Below are 14,228 nucleotides of genomic sequence, written 5' to 3' on the forward strand. Positions count from 1 at the left end.
ATAATTTATTCAGAAATACAGTGCTTATTCACAAATAATCTTTTCCATCCTTTTGGAAACAAGTTCTTCTCATAATATTTTGTTCATACAAATGTTAATGATTTCTCCGTGATAGTCTTGCAAAAAGAAGACAGATCCTGAACTATGTGTGTGTGTGATGGGGTGGGGCTGAGGAAAAAAAATGGATGTGCGCAAGGGTTTATAAGCAAGAATGGCCCTTCTTGACCAGTAAGGGAAGTTCAGATTAATTAAGGAATATTTTAAAATCTCCACATAAAACAGAAGAGCTATTTCCTGCAATAAGACACTATCTACTCCATCAATGACCTAGGAATGGACATAGATTGGTGTCTGCTGGAGACAGGAGTGCCCACATCAAAGCATCCTTGACTTGCATTGATCATCAGGAAGTTGGACCATATACTAAGCTAGTAGGTTAGTAACCACCTATAACCAATGACTTTGTTTTCATTATTGTACCACATATACAATTTACAGTTATCATGAGATCAATTTAAATTGTGAGCTTTCAATGAAAAATTTACCCAGAGATTCTGCTCCAATCCCTTGACTGTTATGTGCTGAGTTGTGTCTTCCCAAAAGATGTTGAAATCCTAACCTCTGGTACCTGTCAACGTGACCTTATTTGGAAATAGGATTTTTGCAGATTTAATCAAGTTGAGACGAGGCCATTAGGGGTGGATCTAATCCAGTATAACTGGTTTCCTTACAAGAAGGTGACACACAGTGAGGGAGAATGCCATTTGATGATGGAGGCGGAGACTGGAGTGAAGCATCTACAAGTTAAGAAATGCCACCGATTGTAGGCAACCACCAGAAGCAGGGAGAGAGACATGGAGCACTTTCCTTTTCAGAGGCCTCAGAAGAAACTAACCCTGCTGACACGTTGATTTCATACTTCCAGCCTCCAGAACTGTAAGACCATACATTTCTGTTATTTTAAGCCTCCACTTTACACTACTTTGTTCCAGCAGTCCTAGGAAGCTAACACAACCTTAGAAACCACTTCATGACACATTCTGTTCTCCCCTCTTCTTAAAATCTCAGTGGGCTTAAGTGATAGCAGCATATCTTTCTGACCATATTGTAGTCAGTTTCCTTGTTGCTTACTCTTTTTTTATTCACAGATGTAATAGACTTTAATCTATCACAGTAGCTTTTTAATACAATCAGCACAGGAAACACTGTCCAGCAAGCACAGCACATATTTTTTGGCTTTTATGGAGGGCATGCACAATTGTTAGGTGATGAGGCTAAGGTGTGTGATTTCACCTTGACATTTCCCAAATCTTTTGAAGTCATCTAAATATGGTGTCTTCACTTGTAGCTTCTAACACCTCTTTAGAGTCTGGCTTCTGTTCTTAGCAATTGACAAGAACTGTATTTAGAAAAATATCTTGGAGAGTCCATTTGGTAACCAAATTCAGAGGTCTTTTCTTAGTCCCCAGATTCCTTGAATTGTCTGTAGCCTTGTATTTCTTGAGTACTTTAATCTTCTTGAAACTTTCTTTCCCTCTGATTTTCACAATGTGCATTATTCTAATATCTCTATTATTGATTACCTATTTCAATCAATGATTGCCTTTTTTCCAGTGCCTTTTGCCTGCTAAATGAGACATTCCCCAATATTCTCCTCTTTTCTCTGTCTTACAGAAATGTTTTCACAAAAATGTCTTCCCAATTGCTTGTGATTTTTTCCTTTGCTCTTAGAACAATTAGTCTGTCCCATTTACATGGTACTTACAATTTTTTACTTTGATGGTCTGTGTGTACATCTTATATTCTTTTCTCTTATCTTGTATTTCTACCTCTTAGTTAAAAATTCATAGGGATAACTCTCCTAAGCTACAGTGTCACGTCTGTTGTGTGCCAGACATTCCTGCTTAGATTTTATGTGTGTGTGTGTGTGTGTGTGTGTGTTTAGAGAGACAGGGTCTTGCTCTGTCACCCAGGCTGGGGTGTAATGGTGTGATCATGGCTCACTGCAGCCTTGACCTCCTGGACTCATGCGATCCTCCCACCTCAGTCTCTGAGGTAGCCGGGACTGCAGTCACATGCCACCAGGCCTAGCAATCTTTTTTTTTTTTTTTTCATTTTTTCTAGAGACAAGGTCTTGCTATGTTGCTCATGCTAGTCTCAAAGTCCTGACTTCAAGCAATTTTCTTTCTTTGGCTTCCCAAGTACTGGGATTATAGGCATGAGCCACCACACCTTGCATCAAACTCAGAATATTTTCAATGGAATTGTCATCATTTCCTTACACTTCCAACTTGCATTTTCTCATCTTGACTGTCCTTGTTTTACTTTTATTTTTGAAAATTAAGTGGTAGATTTATTATGAAACAGTTTATACTGTCAAAAAAATTACTGGGTAAAATGTAAGGAATTACAGTATGTTTAGTTGAGTTTGGTTTACACAAAATATGCTTTCTGTAGAGAAAATCTTTATAAGATTTCACACAGTGCTATTATGTGTATTTTTATATTAATTTTTATATTTGTATTTCAATAAGTTTTGGGGGAACAGATGATATTTGGTTACATGCATAAGTTCTTTAGTGGTGATTTCTGAGATTTTAGTGCACCCATCACTGAACAGTGTACACTGTACCCAATGTGTAGTCTTTTCTCCCTAAACCCCTCCCACCCTTTTCCCCAAGTTCCCAAAGTACATTGTATCATTCTTGTGCCCTGGAATCCTTATAGCTTAGTTCCCACGTATGTTGTTTGGTTTTCCGTTCCTGAGTTACTTCATTTAGAATAATGGTCTCCTTTTTTATCCAGGTTACTGCAAAAAACGTTATTTCATTCCTATTTATGGCCAGGTAGTATTCCATGATATATATATGTGAGATATATATATATATATGTGAGATATATATATCTCACATTTTCTTTATCCACTCATTGATTGATGGGCATTTTGGCTGGTCCTTTTTTTTGTTTTTGTTTTTGTTTTTGTTGAGACAGACTCTTGCTCTATTGCCCAGGCTGGAATACAATGGCATGATCTTGGCTCACTGCAACCTCCACCTCCTGGATTCAAGCAATTCTACTGCCTCAGCCTCCTGAGTAGCTGGGATTACAGGCTCCTGCCACCACACCCAGCTAATTTTAGTATTTTTAGTAGAGACAGGGTTTCACCATGTTGGCCAGGTTGGTCTTGAACTCCTGACCTCAGGTGATCCACCCATCTTGGCCTCCCAAAATGTTGAAATTACAGGGTGAGCCACTGTGCCCAGCCCCATTTTTTGCAATTGCAAATTGTGCTGCTATAAACAGACATATGTAAGTATCTTTTTCATATAATGACTTTTTTTCCTCTGGGTAGATACCAAGTCATGGGATTGCTGGATCAAATGATAGATCTACTTTTAATTCTTTAAGGACTCTCCACACTGTTTTCCATAGTGTTGTAGTAGTTTATATTCCCACCAACAGTGTGAAAGTGTTCCCTTTTCACCACATTCAAGCCAACATCTATTTTTTATTTGTTGATTATGACCATTATTGAAGAAGTAAGACAGTATCACATTGTGGTTTTGATTTGCATTTCCCTGATCATTAGTGATGTGGAGAATGTTTTCATATTTGTTGGCTTTTTGTGTATCTTCTTTCAAGAATTGTCTATTAATATCCTTAGCCCACTTTTTGATGAGACTGTTTGTTTTTTACTTGCTAATTTGTTTGAGTTCATTGTAGATTCTGGATATTAGTCCTTTGTCAGATGTATAGATTGTGAACATTTTCTCCCACTCTGTGAGTTGTCTGTTTGCTGATTATTTCTTTTGCTGTGCAGAAGCTTTTTAGTTTAATTAAGTCACATCTATTAATTTTTTTTTTTTTTTGAGACGGAGTCTCACTCTGTTACGCAGGCTGGAGTGCAGTGGTGCGATATGGGCTCACTGAAAGCTCTGCTTCCTGGGTTCATGCCATTCTCCTGCTTCAGCCTCCCGAGTAGCTGGGACTACAGGTGCCCGCCACCACGCCTGGCTAATTTTTTGCATTTTTAGTAGAGATGGGGTTTCACCGTGTTAGCCAGGATGGTCTCGATCGCCTGACCTCGGCCTCCCAAAGTGCTGGGATTATAGGCGTGAGCTACCACGCCTGGCCTCTTTTTGTTACATTTATTTTTGGGTTCTTGGTCATGATGTCTTTGCCTAACCTCATGTCTAGAAGGGTTATTCCAATGTTGTCTTTTAGAATTTTTATAGTTTCAGGTTTTAGGTTTAAGTCTTTGATCCATTTTGAGTTGATTTATGTATAAGGTGAGAGATGAGGATCTAGTTTCATTCTTCTCCATGTGACTTGCCAATTATCCTGTCACCATTTGTTGAATAGGTGTCCTTTCCCCACTTTATGTTTTTGTTTGCTTTGTTGAAGATTACTTGGCTGTAAGTATTTGGGTTTATTTCTGGGTTCTCTATTCTGTTCCATTTGTCTGTGTGCCTATTTTTGTACGAGAACCGTGTTGTTTTGGTGACTACGGCCTTATAGTACAGTTGGAAGTCGAGTAATATGCTGCCTCCAGATTTGTTCTTTTTGCATAGTCTTGCTTTGGCTATGGGGGCTCTTTTTTAGTTCCATATGAATTTTAGGATTATATTTTCTAGTTCTGTGGAGAATGATGTGATATTTTGATGGGAATTTTCTTGAATTTGTAGACTGCTTTTGGTAGTATGGTCATTTTCACAGTATTAATTCTGCCCATCTAGGAGCAGGGGATGGGTTTACATTTATTTGTGTCGTCTATGATTTCTTTCAGCAGTTTTCCTTGTAGAGGCCTTTCACTTCCTTGGTTAGGTATATTCCTAAGTGTTTTATTTTTTTTTTGTAGCTATTGTAAAAGGAGTTAAGTTCTTTATTTGATTCTCAGCTTGGACACTGTTGGTGGTATAGCAAATCTACTGATTTGTGTACATTAATTTTATATTCTGAAACTTTGCTGAATTCATTTATCAGTTCTAGCAGCTTTTTGGAGGAGTCTTTAGGATTTTCTAGGTATACAATCATATCATCAGCAAACAGTGACAGTTTGATTTCCTGTTTATTAATTTGGATGCCCTTGATTTCTTTCTCTTAACTGATTCCTCTAGCTAGGACTTCCAGTACTATGTTGAATAGAAGTGGTGAAAGTGGGCATCCTTATCTTGTTTCAGTTCTCAAAAGGAATGCTTTCAACTTTTTTATTCAGTATAATGTTGGCTGTGGGTTTGTCATAGATGGCTTTTATTGCCTTAAGTTATGTCCCTTCTATGATGATTTTGCTGAGGGTTTTAATCATAAAGGGATGCCGGATTTTATAAAATGCTCTTTCTGCATCTATTGACATAATCATGCTATTTTTGTTTTTAATTCTGTTTATGTGGTGTATCACACTTATTGACTGGCGTATGTTAAACCATTCCTGCATCTCTGGTATGAAACCCACTTGATCATGGTGCACTAGATTTTTAATATGCTGTTGGATTCAGTTAGCTAGTATTTTGTTGAGGATTTTTGCCTCTATGTTCATCAGGGATATTGGTCTGTAATTTTCTTTTTTTTATATGTCCTTCCCTGGTTTTGGTATTATGGTGATACTGGCTTCATAGAATTATTTAAGGGGGATTCCCTTTTTCTCTATCTTTTGGAATAATGTTAATAGAATTAGTACCAATTCTTCTTTGAATGTCTTATAGAATTCAACTGTGAATCCATCTGGTCCTGGGCTTTTTTGTTGTGGTTTTTGGCAATTTTAAAATTACCATTTCAATCTTGCTGCTTGTTATTGGTCTGTTCAGAGTTTCTATTTCAGTCTGTTTTAATCTAGGAGGGCTGTATATTTCCAGGAATTTATCCATCTCCTCTAGATTTTCTAGTTTATGTAAAGATGTTCATAGTAAAGGTGTTCATATAAAGATGTTCATAGTGGCCTTGAGTGATCTTTTGTATTTCTGTGGTATCAATTGTAATATCCCCCATTTCATTTCTAATTGAGCTTCTTCAGATGTTCTCTCTTCTTTTCTTGGTTAATCTTGCTAATGACTATAACTTTTATTTATCTTTTCAAATAACCAGCTTTTTGTTTCATTTATGTTTTGTAATTTATTTTGTTTGTTTCCATTTCATTCAGTTCTGCTCTGATCCTTTTTTGTTGTTGTTTGTTTATTTCTTCTGTTACATTCGGGTTTGGTTTGCTCTTGTTTCTCTAATTCCTTGAGGTGTGACCTTAGACTGTCTATTCATGCCCTTTCAGACTTAGTAATATAGGCACTTGATGCTGTGAACTTTTCTCTTAATACTGCTTTTGCTGTATCCCAGAGGATTTGAAAAGTTGTGTCACCATTATTGGTCAGTTCAAAGAATTTTTACATTTCCATCTTGATTTCATTGCTGATCCAATGATCATTCAGGAGCAAGTTATTTAATTTCCATGTATTTGCATAGTTTTGCGGATTCCTTTTGGAGTTGATTTCCAATTTTATTCCACTATGGTCTGAAAGAGTATTTGATATAATTTCAGTTTTCCTAAATTTGTTGAGAATTGTTTTGTGGCCTATGTTCTATCTTGCAGAATGCTCCATGTGCTGATGAAAAGAATGTATATTCTGCAGTTGTTGGGTAAAATGTTCTCTAAATATCTGTTAAGTCCACTTGTTGTAAGATATAGTTTAAGTCCATCGTTTCTTTGTTGACTTTCTGTCTTGATGACCTGCCTAGGGCTGTCAGTGGAGTATCAAAGTCCTCCACTATTATTGTACTGCGGTCTGTCTAATTTCTTAGGTCTAGTGGTAATTGTTTTATAACTTTGGGAGCTCCAGTCTTAGGTGCATATGTATTTAGGATTGTGATACTTTCCTTTAGGACTAGTCATTTTATCATTATATAATTTCGCTCTTTGTCTTTTTAACTGCTGTTGCTTTGAAGTTTGTTTTGTCTACTCCTGTTCACTTTTGGTGTCTGTTTGCTTGCAATATCTTTTTCCACCCCTTTACCTTAAGTTTATGTGAGTCCTTATGTGTCAAGTGAGTCTCTTGAAGACAGCAGATACTTGTTTAATAAATTCTTACCCATTCTGCCACTCTGTATCTTTTAAGTGGCGCATTTAGGTCACTTACATTCAATGTTAGTATTGAGATGTACTATTATATCATTGTGCTATTTGCTGCCTGAATACTTGTGTTTTTTTGAATTGTGTTATTGTTTTATAGGTCCTGTGAAATTTATGTTTTAAGGCGATTCTATTTTGGTGTATGTTGGAAATTTGTTTCAAGATTTAGAGCTCCTCTTAGCAGTGCTTGTAGTGCTGGCTTAGTAGTGGTGAATTCTCTCAGCATTTATTTTAAAAAGATGGTATCCTTCATTTATGAATCTTAGCATCACTGGATACAAAATTCTTGGCTGATAATTGTTTTGTTTAAAGAGACTAAAGATAGGGTTCCAATTCTTTCTAGCTTGTAGGGTTTCTGCTGACAAATCTTCTGTTAATCTGATAGGTTTTCCTTTATAAGTTACCTGATGCTTTTGCCTCACAGCCATTAACAGTCTTTCCTTCATCTTGAGTTTAGATAACCCAATAACTATGTGCCAATGTGAGGATCTTTTTTTCAAAGTATTTCTCAGGTGTTCTTTGAGCTTCTTGTATTTGGATGTCTAGATCTCTAGAAAGACTGGGGAAGTTTTCCTTGATTATTTGCTCAAATATGTTTTCCAAACTTTTAGATTTCTCTTCTTCTTCAGGAACACCAGTTATTCTTAGGTTTGGTTGTTTAACATAATCCCAAACTTCTTGGAGGCTTTGCTCATTTTTTAAAATTCTTCTTTCTTTGTCTTTGTTGGATTGGGTTAATTTGAATGCCTTGTCTTCAAGCTCTGAAGTTATTTCTTCTACTTGTTTCATTCTATTGCTGAGGCTTTCCAGTGCATTTTTCATTTCCGTAAGTGTGTCCTTCATCTCCAGAAGTTGTGATTTTTTTTTATTTATGTTATCTATTTCACTGGAGATTTTTCCATTCATATCCTGTATCATATTTTGGATTTCTTTAAGTTGAACTTTACCTTTCTCTGGTTCCTTTTTGATTAGCTTAATAATAACCTTCTGAATTCTTTTTCTGGCAACTAAGAGATTACATCTTGATTTGGATCCATTGCTGTTGAGCTAGTGTGATCTTTTGGGAGCGTTAAAGAACCTTGTTTTGTCATATTATCAGAATTGTTTTTCTGGTTCCTTCTCATTTGGGTAAACTAGATCAGAGGGAAGATCTGGGGCTCAAGGGCTTCTGTTCAGATTCCTTTGTCCCACAGTGTGCTCCCTTGATTTGGTGCTCTCCCCCTTCCCTTAAGGATGGGGCTTCCTGAGAGCCAAACTGCAGAGATTGTTATTTCTCTTCTGGATCTAGCCACTCAATGGAGCTACTGAGCTCTGGGCTGGTACTGGGGAGTGTCTGCAAACAGTCCTGTGATGTGATCTGTCTTCACATTTTTCAGCCATAGATACCAGCACCTGCTCCACTGGAGTTAGCAGGGGAGTGAAGTGGACTCTATGAGTGTCCTTGGTTGTATTTTTGTTAATGGCACTGGTTGTGTGTTGGTTGGCCTCCATCCAGGAGGTGACGCTATCAACAGTGCATCAGCTGCAGTAGTATAGGGAGGATACAAGCTTCCCCTAGGGTCAGGTGGTGGGTGGGGTCATAGAGTTCCCAAGAGATTATATCCTTTTTCTTTGGCTATCAAGGTGGGTAGAGAAGGACCATCAGGTGGGGGCAGAGTTAAGCCTGTCTGAGCTCAGACTCTCCTTGGGCAGGGCTTGCTGCAGTTGCTGTGGGGGTTGGGGATGTGGTTCCCAGGCCAATGGAGTTACGTTCCTAGGGGGATTGTGGCTGCATCACACAAGTCACCAGGGAAGTCGGGGGAAAGCTGGTAGCCATAGGCCTCACTCAGCTCCTATGCAGCCTGCAGCCTGAAAGGCTGGTCTCACTCCCACTGTGCTCCTTTAACAGCACTGAGTTTATTTCCAGGCAGCTGGTGAGCAGGGCACAGAATTTGCCCCAGGCTACAAGCCTCCCAGCTGAGAAAGTAAGCCGACTCACAATTCCTTAGCTGTCCCACAGAGCCTGTGGCAGCAATCCACCTCCTTTAAAGGGTCTGCAGATTCTCTTGGCTTTCCTGGTATGTTCCTGTGGTGGTTCTTGGATCAAAGGTTTACAATGTGGGTCTCTACACACTGCTCTGTTTGTCCAAGTAGGAGCTGCAAGTTAGTCCTGCTTCCTATCTGCCATTTTCCTCCCATCTGTTGCTTACTATTAATTCATTCCTGGCTAATTTCAGATAATCGCTGAAGGACACCAACATTTCTTTTAGTTTTCAACTGCATTACATTACTCTTCTAATATGCCATAACATGACACCTTCTGGTTTTCTCCCTTCTTGGAGGGAGCGATGGCTTCCATACAAAGTCTTATATGAATTTTTCCATTGATTTTTTTCTTTTATAAGGCAGGCATACCTTCAAAATGTAATTATCAGCTTCCAAAATTCTTGATGAGTCTGTTACAAGTACCAAAATCTGTCCAGAGAGAAAAAATTGCCCATGAGATTAGCCTTTTACACTTTAATCTGGCTCCTTGGCAATGGTTTTCTATGGAATTTGGGTCAGATCATTTAATCTTCCTGTACCTCAATTTAATAATATTGATTTACCTTATTGGGCTGTCCTGAAGATTAAGTAATACTGAATTGAAAAACATTTGGAAAATACAAGGATGAATGTAAAGGCTAAAAGAGAATGACCCCTCTTGATCAGAGAGGGAAGTTCAGGTCTTGATTAATTCACATTACTATCTAGCCACATGAGATTCTCAAGGAATTCCTCTTGCAAGAAACAGACTATTCATTAAATTCAGAGCAATAGAAAGTCACCTTGTGAGACAAGATTGATATATCTCTTGCTGACTTCAAATTATCCACATTTCAGTCACTATATTAATGATAATAGCAGGATAAAACAATGTTTCTGCTTTTATACATTGTATATTCCCATTGCTGTTTTTCAGAAGTATTTATTAGAGGAAAAACTGCCAGAATTTACCATGGTCCTAAGGCATAATATACTATAGCTCCGAAAGCCATAGACAGACTCTATGTTTAGAGTAACTGAGATGTCTCCTCTGTTTGATTTCTATGGATATTTTATCATTTGGGGAGCAAAATGGGTCATGATAATTCATTTCACATCCTAATTTTCATGGCTTAAAGTAGTTTATCTTCAAGGGCCATCAAGATCTGCCCAGATAATGGAATATATAAATCATGTTCTTTTGTCGTTTCATTTTATGAGGAGTTTGTTCACTGCTGCTTCATTCTGTGCCCTCGTTGAACACTGTTATTGCATACAACCCTGAGGTTAATTTTTATTTGCTAACTTATTTTATTTGCTTATTTGTGCAATTGTATTAATGGCAGATTTCTCTTTCAAGGCCCTTGGACTCAGGACATTAAGGAGAAAAAAATGGTGAACCTAGCCAACATTCCATCCTTCCAATCATCAGAGGCGAGATGGCTATAACGCTTCCTCTTTGAGGTGGGAAGGCAGTATAACGCGAAGCCCGGGACTCAGTGGTAGGTGTGGAATGGCTTTGTGAAATCCCCGATTCTTGGTTGCCCCTTTGAGTTTCCATGTTTCCTGTTGGCTTTAAGGCAGTCTCTAAATTACCACGACCTTTCCTGTGTTGTCACTTAAACACTGTAGCTTGTTAAGTCCTAGAGAAGATGTGTGGGTTAACCTCCTATTCCTTACCTGTAGGGGATACTTGGCTGTGGTAACCTGTCAGGACTCAGGGTCCCTTGTGGAAGCAATCTGACTAGAGGTGAGAGGTGACAAGCCTGTCTTCACTTTTTAGAGCCATGAGTGTTGGGCTCTCCATCTGACATCACCTCTTACCCTGCATCCTGAGAAAGGGCTCCCTGTGAGAACCTGCTCTTCTGTGCTGTTCTCTGAAAATACCTTCTCTTCTTTCCTTACACTTTCCAAACTTCACTAACAGAGAATTTGCAGCATCTTGAAAGTCTCTAATCAATCTGATGTTAGTGTAAATAACCCCTGAAGTCAATTGTTTTAATAGAGAGTGGTTACATTTTCTCTTCAAGAGTGCCCATCTATACTACCTATTGCAACTGCCTTTTGGATCCAAATACATACGTGGTATCTCCTCCTTTCCTTAAATGCACAGTTAAAAATCTAAGAGAAGATATTCAATTACTACTAAACACTCACTAAAATGATTTTCTAGGGGTGCCTGTTCAAAATGTAGAGTTTCTGACCTTAGCCAAGGAATACTGACAGCAGGTGAATATTATGCAGGTACGGGGTAGTTTGCCTCCAAGCTAGCTGTCATCAGTTCCTTCCTTCCTTGTATGGAAATGCCATTCTGCTGTCAAGGAACAAAGTCTGTTATTTCACCTCTTCAGGTCAGGCTGGCCTGTGGCTGCTTTGATCAATAGAATACACAATAAGTTACACTAGGGTTCGAGTGGGCAGTTTCCACCTGGTTTTCTTGGAATTCTTAGCCTGTAAGATGTTATCTACTGCTGAGAAGTCTAACTACCCTGAGGACACCATGGTTAAGGATGCCCACACTGGCCACATGGAAGGGTTTTGTTGGAGATATGATTATTCAGCCCAATCTGGTCCAGCCATCCCAGCCCAGGGACATGTAGGGGAAGAAGCCTTCAAGCAACTACATTCCTAGCCACAATCAGACTGTAGCTGCATGAGAGACCACAAGATAGAACTCTCCAGCTGAGTTCCCCTAGCCTCCAGGACCACAGGATATCATAGTAAAATATTCATTTTTTCAAAGCCACTAGACTCTGGAAGTATGCAGCAGCAAGTAGATTTTCATGCCCGTTTCAATGGACAACACTGAGAAATACTGTTAGGTTATCAGCCAAAGACACTACAGCATTAATGTGTTCAGGCTGTGGATGACTTAAAAACTTCAGCCCCCTTTGCTTCACTGACCAAAGCACTTCCAGTTTCTTATCTCTTTAGTCACTATCCAACATCTTAATATCATCTAGCTCTTGGCTCAGCTCTTACAGGAGATATAGAATTGTAGTAGCATTTGGCCTCTATGGTTGGATGCTTGCCTGATTGTTCAATATGAGCCCAGTCCTGGATTCTCTTCTGGCAAGCAAAGCAGGTCATGGTTTATGCTTATTTCAGACACATCTGTCATGGATTTCATTTCCCCTACCAAGAAAGACACCAATTAGAAAAGACGTATCATATCCTGAAATCCTGGAAAGCTAACTCAAAAATCTCCCTGACCTGAGGTTGTCATGGAAACTTCTTCAGAATCATCACTCTAATAAGGTATCCCTACAGTGCATACACTTTGCTACCTTTCTGAAATATCCAGTCTGGAACAGTGTATGACATCGACTTCTAAAAGGCCAATGTCAGAGTTGTTTCCTACCCTTCCTCTGACTTATGCTAGGCACAGCATCATGCAGGTTTTAGGTTCTCCAGCTCAGGTGCCATGGTGAAAATGCTGTTCTGCCTCGATTCTGGAGTAGTGGTTGACTTACAAAGGCAAGTGGGTCCTCCTTCAGAATTAACTGCATCCCAGAATGAACTGCTGTAGTGTAGCCCAGATGGAGGCCTCCCCACATTCTCTTCAAGAGCCACCTTTCTCCTGTGCATGCCTCCATCATAAACAACCAACCAAACAGAACCTAGAGCCTACATGACCACAATGTACAAATAATTCATTTATAAATCACATATGAAATATATACACACAAATACAACTTTAAATGAATGAGATTATAAATAGAATTCATATGGAATTTCTATGGAAATTGTCATTGTAGTATAATCCAGGAGATCATCTTACTCATCATTCCTGGAAGCTGCTGGTTGAGTACATTCAGGGAAAGCACTCGTCCCACTGCCAGGCCCCCATCTGTGTTGCAGCCCCACCCTTCTCTCGGGTCCACTCTGACTTTTGTGTACTGCCTTAGATTCCCCCATTAAAAAGAAAACCAAAACCACTTTTTATTATAAAAATCTTTCAAAGATATGCAAAAATAAGGCTGGGCACAGTGGCTCACACCTGTAATCCCAGCATTTTGGGAGGCCGAGGTAGGCGGATCACCTGAGGTCAGAAGTTCAAGACCAGCCTGACCAACATGGAGAAACCCCATCTCTACTAAAAATACAAAATTAGCTGGGTGTGGTGGTGCATGCCTGTAATCCCAGCTACTCAGGAGGCTGAGGCAGGAGAATCACTTGAACCTGGGAGGCAGAAGTTGCAGTGAGCCGAGATTGCGCCATTGCAATCCAGCCTGAGCAACAAGAGCAAAACTCCATCTCAAAAAAAAAAAAAAAAAAGCAGCAAAAATGAAAAGAGTAGTGCAATGAACTCTCATTTATCCATCATCCAGCTTAAAGGAAAGAATGGTCAAACTGCTTTCAACAATACTATCCTTCTCCCCACCTCCTATATTCTTGTCTTCAGTATTTTATTTTGAACAGAATCATAAATTTCTTTTTCACAATATTTCATTTTACATCTCTAAGTGATAAATACTTTTTTATTGGCATTAAAAGTTTTTCTTTAGAATTTGATCCACAATCTATACAGGTTATTTACAAGGCATGAAACTGGAAAACAGCACAAAAAACAATTGAGATATAAGCTCAGAGCACAGTATGTCATGTTTCAATAAATATAACTCAAAATTTGTAAACTAGGTGACCAGATACATGAGTATTATTTTTAGTAAAACCATATAAAATATTTATTTCATGTGAGGTAGAGGACAATTACCACCCTGAATGCACCCCATCTAGTCTGATCTGGGAAGCTAAGCAGTGTTGGGCCTGGTTAGTACTTGGATAAATATTTTTTAAACCTATTATACCACTATCACATTCACCAAAACTAACAATAATTCCTTAATCTCCTGAAACATCCATTCAATGTTTAAATGTCCCCAATTTTCTCATGCAGTTTTAGATGTGTTTCTTCAAATCAGAATGCAAACAAGGTTCACACATTTTAATTTGTTGATATGCCTCTTAAATATTTTTTAAAATCTATAATCTCTTTCATTTATTTTGTTTTCTCTTGGTCCTTTCAAGTTCTCCATGGTCTGGATTTTGCTGATTGCATTTCTGTGGCATTTATAAAAGCTGTTTCTATCCTTCCTGTATGTTCTAG

Source organism: Symphalangus syndactylus, chromosome 7, assembly GCF_028878055.3.
Source record: "Symphalangus syndactylus isolate Jambi chromosome 7, NHGRI_mSymSyn1-v2.1_pri, whole genome shotgun sequence".
NCBI lineage: Eukaryota > Metazoa > Chordata > Mammalia > Primates > Hylobatidae > Symphalangus > Symphalangus syndactylus.